Source organism: Monodon monoceros, unplaced genomic scaffold (assembly GCF_005190385.1).
Source record: "Monodon monoceros isolate NGI ecotype Baffin Bay Population unplaced genomic scaffold, NGI_Narwhal_1 Super_Scaffold_5, whole genome shotgun sequence".
In the NCBI taxonomy this organism is placed as follows: Eukaryota; Metazoa; Chordata; class Mammalia; order Artiodactyla; family Monodontidae; genus Monodon; species Monodon monoceros.
The window spans coordinates 83,813,246-83,829,737 of NW_021703782.1; the positions used below are offsets into that span (position 1 = coordinate 83,813,246).

Here is a 16,492-nt window from a genome sequence, read left to right on the forward strand (position 1 = left end):
ATTTGAAGCTCATGTCATCCAACAACACAGTGAATCTTCTCTCAGGCTGACTACTCTTATCTACCAACACTATACCACAGCTCTTTCCTCTTGGAAGATCTCAGTTTCTGGCTTATTAACTTCCTCCCTACCCCAACTCTAGTCTAGAAATTTAAATATTCACATGTATTAAATATGCTAATCTAGATATCTCATTTATTTTATCTCTTTATCGGCAATATTTTCAATTCTACCTCAATCAATTCTTACCATAGTCATAATCTGAATTAGCCATCACTTCCTCTCAAATATTCCAGTCTGTGAGACACTAAATTTTCCCAGATAACTTGTCCAAGCACCTCAATGCCAAAAGTCTTTGATCCCATCAAGAGCTACCTTCCGGGCTTCCCTGGTGGCAAAGTGGTTGAGAGTCCGCCTGCCGATGTAGGGAACACGGGTTCGTGCCCCGGTCCGGGAAGATCCCACATGCCGTGGAGCGGCTAGGCCCGCGAGCCACAGCCGCTGAGCCTGCGCGTCCGGAGCCTGTGCTCCGCAACGGGAGAGGCCACAACAGTGAGAGGCCCGCATACCGCAAAAAAAAAAAAAAAAAAAAAAAGAGCTACCTTCCATGACCATTCTCACCCTTGTCACCAGCTACTAGCCCTAATGGGCTTTCTCCTTTCCTAGATGTGTTTCTATGACTTATCTTTATGATCACTTCTCTTTAAATGCACTCAATTAATTGTCTCAGTCTCCTTTTAGTTTATACTCTTGATGAACTACCAATTATATATGCTATCTTCTATATGCCTATTTTATTTTTCTACTGGAGAATATGAAAACTGTTGTAGAAGAAATTGCACATAATTTCACTGATTTAAATGACTGATTTCTAACTTTAAATTTACACCAAGACTGCGCAGCTATTCCACTATTATATTTCTCTAATAGACTTATTTCCCCAGTCTTTAACAACAGGGTTCAGCAAACTACAGCAAGCAGGCCCAATTATACCATTGCCAGTTTTTGTAAATAAAGTTTTTTAGAACACAGATACACCAATTCATTTTATTGTCTATGATCACTTTTGCCCTAAAATGACAAAGTTGAGAAGTTGTAACAAAGATTGCATGACCCACAAAGCTAAAACTATTTACCATCTGGTTTTTAACAGAAAAAGTTTGACCATCACTGCTAATCGCAATTTCATACCTTTTCTTTGCTCCTGAAGCCTCCCAGGTACCCTCCAGCACATTCTCTACTTTCACTGGGAAAATCTAACACATTAGTTTCCTCATCTCACCATCACAAACTTAATTCCATTTTCCTCTATTTTCCTTTGCTTCATTCTAGATTAAAAGCAGGAAGTACACTTCTTTCAACAAAAGGCTTACCATACTTTTTTTTTTTTTTTTGCGGTACGCGAGCCTCTCACTGTTGTGGCCTCTCCTGAATAAAGTTAAAAGGATAAAGAGAAGATTTTTGTTTGTTTCCTAGGCAGAGGACTAATCTTAGGAAAAAATTACCAGGTTCTATACCTGTGCTTTTCCTTGTAAGCTTCCAAGTTCCCACTGATTTTACTGTATCATAAACCTAAAGGGGATGGATTGATACATGACACTAGAGTAATCCATGATCTAGTTATTCTTCTACTTTAATAGTTCAGTTTCTCAGTGAAATTGATCTCAGGTAGACTCAAAAGAAAGAAGGCTGATTGAATTAGTTCTTATGACTATGGAAGGCCAACAATCTCCCAATTCAGAACATTTTATCTGAAAAGGCATGCTTGTTATTCAAAGGAACTTCTAGCTGTGGAATTTTTGGAATAGAACGAGAAATAACATTCTAGGCAATCTAAAATCAGATTTTTTTTTTTTTTTACTTTTCTTTGTTACAGGAGGGGTATCACAGAGGGCTTTACAAAAAAATCTGATTATAAACACTATTTCACAACAAAGTGTGTTTTTTTAAACTATTACAACATCAACAACAACAAAAGGAGTAGCATCAATGACTAACATTTACTGTTTGTTGGGCACTGTGTGAGTGCTTTATCAATAACCCAGGAGATAGGCATTCTCAATAAGCCCGTTTTACCCATGAAGAAAACAAGGGTCAGAGAGGCGACTCATCCAAGATCACTCAGTAGCTAGTAGTACAAATCAAGGCAGGCTGGCACTTGGTTCCCTATATTTATCTCTGCACTATATTGACTCCTACATTTCTTGTGAACCCACCCAAACCTCAAAACAACAATGCCACCTAGAAGGTGATTTCAGGGCATCATCAGTACCCAACTACAGACAGAGGAGCCAAAGGACTGTGGAGGAAATACACTAGAGTTATAATAGTAATAGCTAACACTAACTGATCCCTTTACATAAATGTATTCATCTAACATTCACAACAAACTCTATGAGGTACTTGGCTGTATCACTTTCTCAAGAGCCACATTTTACTGGTTGACTCATACTCTTAGAAACTTAAGGTAATGAATATTGAAACTGAAATCTACTGATTCTATCAATCAATCAATCAATCTATTTATTTATTTATCTACCTACCTACATACCTACCTACCTACCTATCTATCTTTGACCTTCAATGGACTATACTGCATCTATTTTGCAACACTCTTTTCTCTATAGCCACATAAAATAGGCCACCCAAGGCAGGGAATAACAAGTAATGTGATGGGAAAGGGGCATCTGAGAAAATGTGCTGATCTGAGTGATGTGAGGGCTGTTACAGAGAATTACAAGATGCCACTCTGGAGGGCTCTGAAGAGTAGAAGGCATGGTTAAATTCGTTATCTTCTTTATTCCACGTGACAACTCCCAGGAATGTACTATTATTGTCATTTGGGGAGATTAAATGACTCATTAAGCTAACAGTCCATAGTGGTAAAAAATTTAACACACTTCTATCTAACTCCAAATCCTGTTAGTTTAATATCTGAAATGATTTCAAAAAAGGAGAAAGTGGGTAAAAACATCTTACTATGTACCAGACACGAGGAGATTTTTATTTCAAGAGGGACAAAACAGACACACCTGGTCTCACAATGATAATCTGTTTTGTTGGTAAAAGTAGGTTTGAAGTTGAATGTCTGTGTCCTTTTATACTCATATATTAAATGATAGTGGTTACATCTTACGGAAAATCCCGAACGAACTTTTTGGCCAACTCAATATATGGAAAGAAATCACTGGGGCAAGGTTTGGCTTGGCTGAGCACTCCCTCACTTCCCCTGGATATTCTCCCAAGAAGTGGAGTGACAGTAGACTCTTAATTTACTGAGAAGAGGCTGATTACGGTCTTGGTAATGATCTTTTTGAGTCTGAAAGGAAAAGGAGGACAGCCAGCCGGGCTGTTCCCCTGTTAGCAATACTTACTTCCAGGCAGTCTGTATTTGGAAGCCTTTTATATGCTCTCTCTCTCACACATGAACTCACCTATTATGTGTCTATTTAGTTAGTTTACAGGTCAGTTATTTTCACGTTTGTGATTGGACTTTGAGATTTGTCCGGCATTCACTGAACATACATGTACTGTATATTTACTTCTTGACAGGCATTATATTAGACTCTGGGAAGCAAAACAGATAATGTATGTGCTCCCCAGGGGCTTCTAGTCTGGTGAGGGTGAGAGAAAATTTTTTAAATAAAATGAATATGTAATATGTGAGGTAGCTATATGATCATTAAGACAAAGGAAGATAAGGGGATAGAGAATTATGGGACAGAGTTTGGTCATATAGACCGATCAGGGGAACCTCTCATTTAAAGGACAGGTATAAAATTATGGAAAGTTTGGGCTGAGGCTGGCTTTTAATAATATGCACAAAATTATGTACAATAATATTCTTAAAGTAAATAAACTATAGGAGTAAAAAGAATGAAACCAACACTCAGAGAAATGCAAGAGATAAACAAGGCTTCACTGAGAAGAATAATATAATAAACTTAGCTCTTCACATGCAAATTCCTGGTTTCAATCCCTCATGGGGTTTAGCTGTGTTTCCTGACCATGCATTATTCCATTGTTAAACCCTTTGTGATTAAGCTGGCTGTTGACTACTTGCAGCCAAATGTTACATGAATATACAGCTGCATTCACAGAGTGAAATAAGAGTTTTCAATTTCACTTCATGGAAAGCTCACACTTTCAGGCTACTTCATGGAGACATACGGGTAAAGGAACGAGTGAAAGACCTTTTCCGTAATTCAGATCTTCTCCTCTCTTCTAGTCCTTCTTCAGTAAACTTGGACTGTACCTAAGACTTGGATTCTTCCTTTCCTGAGGATGTTCTCTCCACCAACCACCCCCCCACAACACGCACACATGCACACACAGAAGGTTTTCTGGGCTCTCATTCAAGTGGACATCTTGTGGGACTGAAGCACCAGTCTCTCAGACATTTTTAGGAACTTCTCAATCACAAGATGACCATGATTTTTTTTTAAATGAAATGAAGACATTTTTAATAAAAGGTTAAACTTAAAATTTAAATTTCCTACTTTTATTATATCCTGAGAGAACTTGGGTGCAATTAAATAAAGTTAGGAAAGAGCTCCAGTGCAATAAAATGAAATAGTATATCTCCGCCTGAAGACTAAAAAAAAAAAAAAGAAAAGAAAAAAGGATTACGTTGCCATCTTTCTCTAGACTTGGTTCTTGAGTTTTGGTCCCTCAACTAAACATCAGCAGGAAAATAAATTTGGGAAACTAATTAAACACCATCATTTAACATATGAGTATAAAACAACACAGGCATTCAACTTCAAACCTACTTTTACCAGCAAAACAGAGTATAATTGTGAGACCAAGTATGTGTTTTTTCCCTCTTGAAGTACAAAATTTCCTCGTGTCTGGTACACAGTAAGGCTTCTGTCATCGTTATCATTCCTATCATCGTCATTTTCATCAACCTCGTCATCATCTTCAGTATGTATTAGCTGAGGATAAGACTTTAAGACCGAGTAATAAATGACCAGACAAAAAAATTTTCAGGAAGTATATGAGTTAAGTAAACGGATGGAATTCCAACAGAATGCAATTTTCCAATGAATCTCTGAAAGTGAAATACCAGAAATTTACTGTGCTTATTAACACCATGGAAGAGGCACAAGAAGCTGCGGTAATTTAAGCTTTATGTAACTCCAGTTTAAGTTGTATTTTCATTTTACTCACTTGATAATGGTTTTATAATATGCTTTTGGTGGGGATGAGGTAGATAGTCCATGACAACCTTTCCTGAATAAGTAAATATTTTAAGATAAATAATAGATTTAGAAGATTCAAGTACTGGTTCAGAAACATATTAGTTTTTAATTTTGTATCCTCTTAAAGCTCTTGAGCCTCATCAGCAATAGTGGAATGATTATGATAAAATCTGCATTTGGGGCCGCCGTGAATCTTAAATGAGATGAGGTGTGTGGAATAGAGGGTGCCTAGTATGTAGTGATTGTTCAATAGACATAAGATGCTTTCCCTTCAGCCTTAGTCAGATTTCAGTCATCATAACTAGGCTCCAGGTAAAACTTGAGGATAAATTTAATGAGATCAGATTCTTATAAATGATAAGTAAAATTGTAAAGTCCTATGAAGTGTAAAGCAGTATTCTTATCCTTATCATAGCAAACCTTGTTAAATTCAATAAGGTGTTAATCATAGTGTTAATATGCAGTGTGTTTCTGATGCTTTACTTTCAGAGACTGTTCAATAGGGAATCACAAACATTTGGAATACTTTCCTTTTAATTAACTCATATGTTGCTTGAAAACATTTCTCTTTAGACATTACTGTTAATTCCTGACACTGCTGTCTAAGCTAATACCATTTTTTACAAGTTCTCAGAGCAATCCTTCTTCTCTCTCCTTCTTTTCCTGGTTATCCTTTTATGCTTTTATCTCTATTTTAGATTATGACAGGAATGTTCCCAGAACAGTACTAGGCATTTATAAGTTCTTATAAATTTACATGAGGTTCAAAAATCTTCTGACAGGTATACTGAGAAATACACTAGTTAGAAGCACAGAATACTAGATCTAGAATAAAATTTAGATATACATTAAGTCTACTTTACCTATTTACCATTAATTAAAATGATTCTTAATAGCTTTATGTTGGAAACAGTCTGGCATAATGGACGTATCTGCATATCAAACTCCAGCTCTACTATCTCTGCTGTGTAAACCTGGGCCGGTTACTTAACCACTTTTAAGCTTCATTTTCCTCAGTATCAAAATACTAATAAAAATATAATCACCATAGTGTTGGTGTAAGGATTAAATGAGGTCATATATAAAGGTAGCTGACATATCAAACGAGGCAAAATTCATTAATGACAGTATATATTATTTAGCTAGTATTACAAAGCACTTTCACATATATCATCCCACATATGAAAATCTCGCTACCTGATAGAAAGGATAGCATAAATCTCATTTTATAGGTAAAATCTCATTAGTAAGTAATGAGGCCAGGGCAGGAACTAGAATCTACGCTGCCTACCTTCTAATTCTTTTTGTACTTTAAGTATTCAGTCAAATGTCTTTTGACTCATTTGCCTGACACAGCAGCATATTCTGCAGATATTGAGGCAGCTCATCTAGCACAAGTTTTTCCCTTATTTTTTAAGCCAAATGCTCATGACTATTCCTTTATTTGGCCTTTCAATGCCTCCAAAAGAGTTTCTCTTAACCCAGAGGCTGGCACAAAGGCAAGAGTTAAGGTTGACTAAGTAAGTCCTTTCATATGTCCCTATTACTTATTTAAACCAAGATATTGGAGTAGCTTTCAAAATATTTTGAAAAAAATATCATTTGAAGCTAATTATTAATAAAACAAGAGAATTATGGTGGAATTAATCTAGCAACAAACATTTAATAAGGATATATATGAATATTTTTCTAAACATTACATGCATTAGGAAAACAAGTTTAATTTGTTGAAGGCACCATAAAATCAATATAACAATTTCTCTGACCAAACCTTTATGGATGGTATAATTTTAGACTCTATTTATTATAAATACTCTTGTAAAAAACTTCCAGCCAAATTTCCAATTACATTTCAAAACAGGACTCTATCCATAGTTAATGCAATTTTGGCTATGCCATGTTTTCAGGTAACTCTAAAACAGGAAAGCACAAGACATTTTTCAGCAGAGTTTGTTTTCATGAGACTGCATAACATCTTTGCTGACCAAACAGGTTCCAATAATTTGTGCCTGCAAGGTTTTTTTAACGTCTTCCCTGTACTGTACCACTATGTAGCTGAGAAAATGCTTTTCTGTATGCAAAGTGGTACGAATCCTACTCTCAGTTATACATACACTGAATACCCAATACATAAGCACATACTACATTCCATGTTTAAGTTAATAAGAAATCAAATATTGATAATCTCCAGGGAAACTCAAGACACTATTCATACCGGACACTCAACTGTAGTTACAGTAGAGAGTCATCCATTTGTAAACATCAAAGAGTTCACATCTCAAAGCAGCATACATTTATTGTTACATAAAGAGTAAGTTAAGACTTGATACATGGTGGGTAAACTAAAAGGCAGTGCCAAAATTCATATTGTTAAAAAGAAACTTGAGGGGAATTCCCTGGCAGTCCACTGGTTAGGACTCTGTACTTTCGCTGCCAAGGGCCTGGGTTCAATCCCTGGTCTTGGTCTCCTGGTTGGGGATCTAAGATCCCACAAGCCACGTGGCACAGCCAAAAAAAAGAAAAGAGAAGAAAAGAAACTAACTATGAACAGAAAGATACTTGAGCATAGCTAATTTCCCTAATCTCCCTTAAATATAATTGATATTCCAATACTATTATTAAAAGTATTTACGCATATCATAAAATTTGTGTTATCACTAGAAATATGCAAAAGTGGTCTCTCAAAATTAACGTCACTGTGATTGACATAGGTAAGATTGTAGGGGAGGCCAAGATAATGCTGTGTGTGTGTGTGTGTGTGTGTGTGTGTGTGTGTGTGTGTAGTTTAATATAAATTGTTTCATATATTGTTATACAAAAATAAATATGTATTTATTATAAATGCATGTATTTTGTTTATCAATGATATATGCTTATCTATTAATTTATGTACGAATATACATCAAATAATGTGAAGATGCAACATGAATGATACATGTTATATGAGTGATGCATGAATAACATGCTCAATTGAAAAGTATAAACTACCCATGTATACACAAAGTTGTATAATAAAATAACGAATGGTAAACACTGGAGGTGATTCAAATAGAACTGTCCAATCTAACTTGACAGACAAACTATATAACAGGAAAATAAACAAATGATAGAGAGATAGAGAGAGAGAGAGAGAGAGAGGAAGAAAGAAAGATAGGTAAAGCTCCTAGAAGGATACCAACCAAACTTGAAGAGAAAGATATTTGGGAAAAACTAAAACGGAATAAGGGCCAGATGTGAATTAAATTACAATAATTACAGAATTTTGCTAAGGAATACTAACCAAAAAGATGCCATATCCTGTAGCTTGAAGGATTAATTCCACTGAACGTGTAAGAAAGAAAATTTAATATAAAACCTTCAAGCTTATAGAGGATAATGTAAAATTTTCCAAAAATGTTTTATGAAGCCAGAATTAACCTGACAAACATTTTAGAGTTAAAAAACAAAAGTGATCTTCTAATTTTATTTGTGAATTCATATTTTTTAAAGCCAACATATAATTATTAGCAAAATATGCCTACTACATAGCACTATCTGTATGGCAAACTGTGATTTGAATTATGAAAAAGATAATAGTAGGAAATAGAGGTCACAGAAATGAAAGTAAACAGTCTAAGGAGACATATAATCATCGAAAAATTGACTATGGCAGATCGTTTCTGAAAATAAAGAAAATTCTGATTGTGAATTTGAAATCTTTTAGAGAGTGTTATGCACAACAACTTTTGTTGGCAATGTTTTGAGTAAATGAAAATAAAATCTGTATTTCTTGCTCGAACTCTCATAGGAAGAAGAGAAAAGAGCAGCCACAGAAGTTAAGAATACTGCTTAGGAGCCAGAAAACAATGAAATATACTAGAGTATGGACCAACTTCTGAGTGGAAATAAAACATGGACTTTTTTTACTCAAATACTCATGATAAAGGTGGTAAATCTTGAAAAAGTGAGGGAGGCTATATTGTCTATTACGTGAAGAGGAGCCATATAAAAAAAGATATCAAAGGATGGTTCAGCAATATGAAGAATTCTATTAATGTAACATTCCATGTTAATAAGGTAAATTCAAAAATACATGATCTGAAAAGTCTTAATTTATTTCAGAGTAATTATTTAAAATCAAAACCTCTCAGTGAAACACAGCATTCCATTTAAATATGTTCACTATCATCACTGCAATTCATAACTATGGATTTTATATACAATATAATAAATCATGAAGAGGAAATAAGACCTATAATTTAAAAAAAGAAATGGCAAAAACATTTATGATTTGAAGATGACATGACTATCTACTTGAAACCTGGGGAGAATCCACTGAAAACAATTATGCTATCTAACATGAAAGTAAAATGGGTAGTTATAAAACAAATATATGAAAAGTATAGTTTCCCTAGATATCTAAATTATCCTGAAAAAAATGCAATACAAAGCAAGACCTAATTCATAAAAACAATTGTGATGAACAATATCATAAAAACAAACAAGTAGTTAGAATCACCAATATAAAGGAAGCTACACAAATTTTTTTAGAGACACAAAATAGGACCTGACTGACTCCCTAACAGGAAACCCAAAATTAGTAAGATGTTAATTCTATGCAAATTAATATAAAATATAAATAAATACAATTCTAATATAAGTACTTATTTAATGAAACTTTAAAATAGTTTTATATTCAGCAGGAAGAATAAAACTTTGAATAGAATAATTTTTTACAAAAAAGTGAAATCAAAAGAAACTTGTTCCCCCACGTACTAAAATATGACAAAGATATAGTAATTACAATGTTATAGTTCTGGCATAGAGACTAGTAGGGCAAGCAATGGAAAAGAATTGTGAGCCAGAAAGTTATAGACATATATATGAAATTTTTCTTGATATTTAGATTTCAAATCAGCAGGGAGAGAAAAGGATTTTTTAGTAAATCATATTGTGATAACATAATCATTTGGGAAAATAAAATGAACAGCACACTTTCTGTTCTAGAATGGCTTCAGACTATGTTCATTTCATTGAAATACCAGCTTTTAACATTTATAATCTAGATTAGGCTGATTAGGATCATATGACCCCTACAGAGGTCAAAATTCTGACAGTTGTCAAATGTGCGATACATTAGTCTCTACTAGGTTACTTATGCTATTTTACAACTGAAAATATTAAGGGGAAGAAATCTGATACTTTCTTTTTTAACTTTTTGAGGAAAAGTGACACTTTCCATTGAATATATCTCATTATCAGTTTACAAAGGGTTTAGTTCCATTCATTCATTTCTTTAATTAAATATTTTGCTGAATGCCTAACATGTATGAGTCACTATTTTCATTTCTATGATTTTATTTTGACTTGTTTTGTTCTCTTGACACATACATTATTACTTGAGAAATCAGAAAATGTATCAGCGAACAAGGACCTCTGGTATGTGAAGAAAGTGGTGAACTTCAAGCGAACCTGGGCTATCAAACTTCAGAGACCCCTCTGCAATATATCCTCTCATAAACAATATCACAATCAAGACATATTACAGCAGGATCACGCACTGCAAACACTGCAAAATTCTTACTCCTTAAAGAAACAAACATCCATTCTGGATGTTCACAAAGAAATAGAAATGTTTGAGTGCAGTTGAGACACTGGATTTCAGGTACCTACGTCAATGCGAATCCCCAAAGCAGATGGCAAATAGTTAATTAAAAGAGAATAAGAAGCACAGAAGAGAGAATGGAAAAAAAAAAATGGACATTTGGGAGTACTTACTGAGTAGAAGATAACAGAAACATTAGGAATAGCTACTTCCTTGTTTATTTCTACTTCTGCCACACATTCTTTTAAATCAGTGGGTCAGCACTTTCAAAATTTCTTTTCCTTCTTTATTCAACTTACTGATATCATATTGCAAAAATTCTAAATATCAACGCTAATTCTTAGGAATTCTTTTTTCTTTAATTCATAATACAAGTATTAAATCAAGTATCAATATTTATATTTTTCAATATTTGTATTTTTTTAACTTTTTTTTTTTAGTGGTTTGAGAGATGGCAATTTAAAAAAAATATTTATTTATTTTTGGCTGCATTGGATCTTCATTGCTGTATGCAGGCTTTCTCTAGTTGCAGCGAGCAGGTGCTACTCTTTGTTGCGGGGCACAGGCTCCTCATTGCGGTGGTTTATCTTGTTGCGGAGCACGGGCTGTAGGCACGCGGGCTCAGTAGTTGTGGCTCATGGGCTCTAGAGTGCAGGCTCAGTAGTTATGGTGCATGGGCTTAGTTGCTCCACAGCATGTGGGATCTTCCTGGACCAGGGATTGAACCTGTGTCCCCTGCATTGGCAGGAAGATTCTTAACCACTGCACCACCAGGGAAGTCCATCGATATTTATATTTTAATCCCAATTTATTTCATTTTTGTCCTAAACATTTCAAAGTAATACAACCACGTATGTTAACCTATTTAATTCTCATTTATAACGAACACATATGTAGTATTAGGAAATTCCTTCAAGGAATATTTATATAACTAGAAAAAATTCCAAAAAAGTGTTTGTCTACATATAATGAGACAGCAATTTAAAAACAACGACAATAAAAGAGTATTTTTTATGGCTCCTATTACCTAAAGACCGTATACCTAAGCTGTCTTAATGCTCTTGACAAGGTATCTGTATATCCCAAGAGCTATGGAAATCTCTCAAGGCCCCAGTCTTTGGTTCTTTATCTTATTATGCTTTCCTATTTCTGTGTTTCCCCTCTTGGTTTGGATACTGCAATAATCTAATCCCATCTTATGAGAATCTATGCTAAAATTTCTATCTAGCTTTTGAGATCAAGAGAAGTAATATCCATTGTAGTTCAGCAACTCTGCGAATAGTTCCACTATACCCTCAAAGCAATCCCTGATCTCTAGGGACCCAGTGTGACCCTATGCTTTTGTTGTATTTCACAATGATATTGCAATACTTAGGCTCCCAGTGCCTGAGCCCTGTTCACTAGCTGTGCCTTATTTGATTACAGGCTGTATAGATGGCAGGATATTCCCAGAAATGCAAACCCCTGGATCCTTCTGCACCACCCTCCAGATTCCTGTTCTCCTGAATTCTTTCTGTTCAACCAGCAGTAAAGATGAATTTAGAGTACTCTTGTACTAAACCTCCAGAAGCCTTTCCAACTTCTGCTTGCCATTTTTTGATGTTTAAATGAAGTATTTAACTGAGAAATTAAAGACACCCTCAGCTGAGAACATACATATTACTCTGCTCAGAACACTCCTTTTCACACAAATATGAGCCCCTCCCCCTACACATACTCACAAGGATTCCTGCACATACTGACTATGCAATAAAATCTAGGAGTTCTTTAAATCTTCCCCTCCCCCTTCAAACAAACAAACAAACAAAAAAAGATCAACAAAATGTAACTAAGCAGGACCCTGTGGGGCCTTTCCTCCCCCCATGTCCTCTGCCTGCCTTTTGTTTGTGGAAACCTGTAGTCTCCCAGGCCTCCCCCGAGTCACACAAGCCTGGCTCAAGAATTAATGATTGAAAGCATGTGAACACCGTAGTGACAAAAGTAGCAGTCGGCCCAGGAGAACTGGTAACAATCTAAACAGTAAATCAGCCATATAGTGGTCACAGAATCTTTAGTTCCTCTCTGCAGTACTTAGATAACAGTACCTGATACACATTTCCTGAGTTGTTTTACAGATGCTAAAACCCCCACCAAATGGAAGAAGTTAACGACTTTGAGGACCATGAGCACATAGCCCCCAGGCCTACTGGAGCTTGAGGACTGATAATGTTAAACGCTAGCTATGACGCTCACCATCAAACAATTAGAGAATTGTGCACAGCTGATTACATACCCTGCAACTACCCTCACTCACCTTGCCTTTAAAAATGCTTTCCTGAAAACCACTGGGAAGTTTGTGTTTTTTGAGCATTAGCTGCCCTGACCTTACCTGGCCCCTTACAGTAAACACTGCTCTTTCCTTCATCACAACCTGGTGTCAGCAGACTGGCTTTACTGCCAGTGGACAAGCAGACCTAAGTTTGGTTCAGTAACAAAACACTCTATGAAAGAAATTCATAAAATATGCTAGAAATCTCTGTACACTGGGGGAGTGTTCCTGCCTTATTTGCTTCAACTTTCATAATATTGCCATCTTTATATGAGGTCCAGTAAGATTCATTCCTAGTGAACCCCCCCTAGTTAATCAGTACAGAAATATTATATGGAAAAGTGTTGGCCTCAGTGAGAAGATACATTTTCTAAAACCCTGTGATTACACAGCATTATCTTAGTGTCTCCTGCCATGTATCCTGGGAAATATATTGCTGTACAATTAACAGGAGCATAGTCTTAGTACGTTGATCAAGCTAGAATTGCTTCTTTAACAGCTCCCTTCCCACACAGAGCTTAATTTAAATTCCCCAATAAAAATTACATATGACTACTCAGTAAAGACTTGGGGAGTTGCTTCAAGCTCTACTATTTTCAAATCCTGAACCCCTTTGCTCTGGTGGTTGCCCTATGTTCAGCTTCTTCCCTAATGTTGTTCCATTTAAATGAAGTCCAAACATTTTGATTTTGTGATTGCCTTTAGCTCTATACTTTGCAATTTGGGAATTATCTGTGTCCTACTTCCTGGCTTTAAACCCAGGCCTTTGGAACTTTTTCTATAGACTTTCACTTGTCTTTATAAAAACAGATCTCTAACCTGATTTTTACAGCTGCATATTGATTTGGAAGTCAACTAGAAGGTAATCTCCATAAGAGCAGGAATATTTATACTAATGTATCCCAACATCTGGAGTAATGCATAAGTGTTTAGTTTATATTTGTTGAATAAATAAATGGATGAGGAATCTGTGTCGCAAACAGATAATTTTTTGAAAGTTTCACAGTTAATTACTAATGGAAGAAGAACCCAGGAACCCAGGTTGCCACCCAGGCACTTTCTAATAGACTTCATTGCCTATAGTTTTCTTTTTTCTTCTGGTGACAAACCAAATATATTCATTAAATATTTTTAGTAAACAGTAATTAGGAGGGATTTACTGTACTTTGAGTTTGAGTTTAAAGTGTGAAATTGTAGTAACCAGCCTCCAAGATGGCTCCCAATGATACCATGTCCTGGTGTGCACGACCTTGACTGTGGGCTGAAATTATTGACTCCCTCTTGAACAAGGTAAAGGCTACCTCCTGAGAGATCCTGAGACAGAATCATCTAACTTGACTCAGTTATACCATATCAGGCTTCTGATCCCTCAGAAACTATGTGGGATAATATATGTTTTTGCTTTTAAGTTCTAAGTTGTGGGGTAATTTGTTAAGCAACAACAAATAACTAATAAAATCATTTTTAAAATAAATGTACCACCATTTACAACCAAAATTATAAAGTAAAAAATATTATATATATATACACACCACATACACATATCTGTGTGTAATATTTATACATTATATATTTTGTTGAAGCTGTCTCTATATGTATTACATATGTTATATATCTGTGGAGTCCCTTAGGTTAATAAGATCATTCAACACAGAGGGGTATTTCTGAAAATTGCTGAAATAAATTCTGAAGTCATCCAGAACGAAGGCTGCGATCCCCTGTGCTTTGGGGTTTGCCTCACTGTGCTCCTAGATGCCACACAATAGCTGCAGTATTTGCTGGGGTTTTTACAGCAGACATGATACATAGCCCAGAGTGACCAGAGTAGTACTGAAACTGAGCAGGACCCTGTGGGGCTCCTGGGCATGGAAGCCTTTCTGTATTCCCCATTTCTTGGGGCTAGGCTTCAGCTTCCATGACCTTCCCTGAGTTCCAAAGGGTAGGTTCAAACGGTTGCTAATCAGGGAAGGGAGGGGATACAGAGACAAGGGAGGAGCAGTCAAGAAACAATAGCGCAGCCTTGGGGCAGGATCCTGGTTCTGACTCGAGTACACATAAAAATATCTTTGAGCTCTTCTGCAGAACTCAAACTCCCAACAACTGGGAGATGTTACTACTTGATGAAGCATTCTTCATTCCAGAGAGAAGGTCACAGTTTGATAACGTTGAGAACCATAGAAGCTCATCAGGAGACCACCTGTGGCCAGATTAAAGCAATGCAGGCTCTACACATACCCTGATCCTTATCAGCAACCCCGCCCTTGAACCACTGCTATAAACCTCCTCACCAAATCCCCCCTGGTTGGGACACAGTTTCTAGGGCATGAGCCAACTGTGTCCCCCTTTGCCCGGCAAAGCAATAAAACTATTCTTTTCTATTTCACACAAAAATCTGTCTCTGAGATTCAATTTGGCACTGGTGCACAGAAGGTGAGTTTTCAGCATCAGTACCAAGAAGTATCTGTAGGTCACAAATGCTGTCATATTACACCTTGAACTTGGCCATTTCTGGATGTTTCCATGCAGTTCCTGGAAAAGAGCACTCCTATGAAGATCATGGAATATTCAAGGCTGTTAATCAGATATCAGATGGTATATGAGGCCTGCAGCAAAACAACTGACTTCCACTTCTTTGCTGTGAAGCAAACTGCTGATATGCTTCAATACATCTTCAGTCACTAGCTTGGAAGAGAGTTCTCTGACTTCAGCTATGTTGTTCTCCAAGCCTTGAATGAAGAGTGCCAGTCCTCAGTTTTCAATAAATTGCTTGCAGGCAGCTAGAGATTCATCTTCAAGATTCCAAAGTGCTTTCAAAGTAAACAAGAGAGCGACATCATGTGAATTCTCAGTATTCTTTTGTTTTCCTACTGCTGGAAGATCCTTGATTGCCATGAAGAACTTTCCTTTAGGTTGTGAAGTTTGCTGAGATGAGCGTTGCACGGCTAGAAAAGAGTTGGAAGCTCACTGCCACTATTTGCATGCCTTCAGAGCCATCTCATAACAAACTTGGCAGCATCATACCAGTCTAATGGAACACTGACATGGATCCTTGTCAAGGCATCACACCAAGGAATTAATTGGTTACTCCCTGAGGGAAACTCCATAGCTTTGAAAGACTTTGTATTCCACCACATCTTTCAGAACACAATTTCTCCAAGGTAACAATCAGATCTTTCAGGCAGACATTAGCCAAAGTAAAGAGATGCCTCTTCTTGCACCATGTAGCAGCCCAGGGCATCCTTTTGAAAGTAGAGAGGGACAATGGTCTTGTTCCAGAAGCTGTGGTGCAAGAAGTGAACCAGTAAACCATGATGCCCAAGAAGGGAGAAGGTGTCAAGCTGAGCCTGGATTCCTGTGAGATGTAATTATGGGCCTACTCTATGAATAGGGCACACT

General features: G+C 36.4%; 1 pseudogene; it reads right to left on the reverse strand.

Annotated features, from left to right (window-relative positions):
* Positions 1–4,721: 4,721 nt before the first annotated feature.
* On the reverse strand, positions 4,722–16,230 carry LOC114884470 (annotated as a pseudogene).
* Between the last annotated feature and the right edge of the window lie 262 nt (positions 16,231–16,492).